This window comes from Phacochoerus africanus, unplaced genomic scaffold (genome assembly GCF_016906955.1).
Source record: "Phacochoerus africanus isolate WHEZ1 unplaced genomic scaffold, ROS_Pafr_v1 Scaffold_55, whole genome shotgun sequence".
NCBI classification, from domain to species: Eukaryota; Metazoa; Chordata; class Mammalia; order Artiodactyla; family Suidae; genus Phacochoerus; species Phacochoerus africanus.
This window is the reverse complement of record NW_025927427.1, coordinates 1-1,724: the sequence shown is the minus strand read 5'-3', so window position 1 is coordinate 1,724 and position 1,724 is coordinate 1.

Here is a 1,724-nt window from a genome sequence, read left to right as displayed (position 1 = left end):
TCATGGGTATGGAGAATAGACTTGTGATTGCCAAGTGGGAGGGGAAGCGGAAAGGTTAGGATGGATTGGGAGTTTGGGGTTGGTAGATGCACACTATTGCATTTCGAGTGGATAGACAATGAAATCATGTTCTGTAGACAGGATACTGTATCCAGTCATGTGTGATAGAACATGAGAATAAGGTAAGATAAAGAATGTACGTATATATATATGACTGGGTCACTTTGCTGTACAGTAGAAACTGACAGAACCCTGTAAATCAACTATAATGGAAAAATAAAAATTATATAAGGAATATATGTATATATGTAACTGGGTCACTTTGCTGTACAGCAGAAATTGACAGAACATGGTAAATCAACCATAATTTTAAATGTTGAAAAATTATGGAAAACATAGTTATTTTTTTTCCTTTTGTTTTAATGGTCACACCTGTAGCATATGGAATTTCCCAGGCCAGGGGTCAAATCAGAGCCACATCTGAGGCCTATGCCATAGCCACAAGAATACCATATCCAAGCCACATCTGCAACCTACGCTATAGCTTACGGAATGTTGAATACTCAACCACTGATCAAATCCAGGGATCAAATCTGCATTCTCGGAGAGACAACATTGGGCCCTTAACCCCATGAACCATAATGGGAACTCCTATAAAGTTATTTGTTAATCATTTGGAATTATAATTCCGACTGTTCTGACTAGAATATAACTTCTAAATTTTTAGTTGTTTTAAAACTTTGGTTTAGTGTGAACAAAATCCTTAGGGGACATTTACTGGAGAAGTTTTAAGTAAGAATGAGTAATGAAACACTGGTCATGGAACGTGTGTGTCGCTTCACTTGTAACTGTACAGAGTGTCTATAAACTTTGGATCATGTTAGAAAGTGTGCTTCTTAATTGCTACTTAGGAATAATGTTTACTACCTTGAAGTGAGTGTAAATAGGGTGTTTGTGGCAGTAGAGGGTTATATTTTGAGTGTTCCTGAGCTTTGTTAGTCAATAACCAATTATATATGACAGACAAGTCTCAATTGCCCACCTTTAAGTTGACAGACTGTCCTTTAACAAATATTAGTCATGCTCCTTTGAGCCCACTTCTCCACTAGGCCTCAACTAAGCTTCATCTTCACTGGGCTTGCAGAGGCCAGATATAGGAATAATCCTGTTAAATTAGTTTAGAGGAAATTCCCTAGCCTTGGTATCTAATAAAATTTCTACCCCCCTACTCTTGATATCTGACCACCCTGCTTGCCCTTAACAAGAACCTTGTTTGGTCCATTCAGCAAGAATCCCCCATACCTTTAGTGTCTCCTCTTAGCAATTTTCATCCTCCCAACCACCCCAAATCCTGATACACAGAAGGATCTGTGGCTCTTTGGCTATAAATTCCCACTTTTTCTAATTGCATTGGAAGTAGAACCCATTCCACTTCTATACTGAGATCTCTTCTCCCCTATTGGAATAGCTCTCAATTAAAATAAACATTTTGCCCTGTAAATTGTCATGCTCTATTTTTTGTTATTGTCTCTCTTTCTTTCTTTCTTTCTTTCTTTCTTTCTTTCTTTCTTTCTTTCTTTCTTTCTTTTCTTTCTTTTCTTTCTTTCTTCTTCTTCTTTTCTTTCTTCTTATTCTTTATTCTTTCTTCTTCCTTCCTTCTTCCTTCCCTTCTTCCTTCCTTCCTTCTTCTCTTTCTTTCTTTCTTTTTCTTTCTTTTCTTTCTT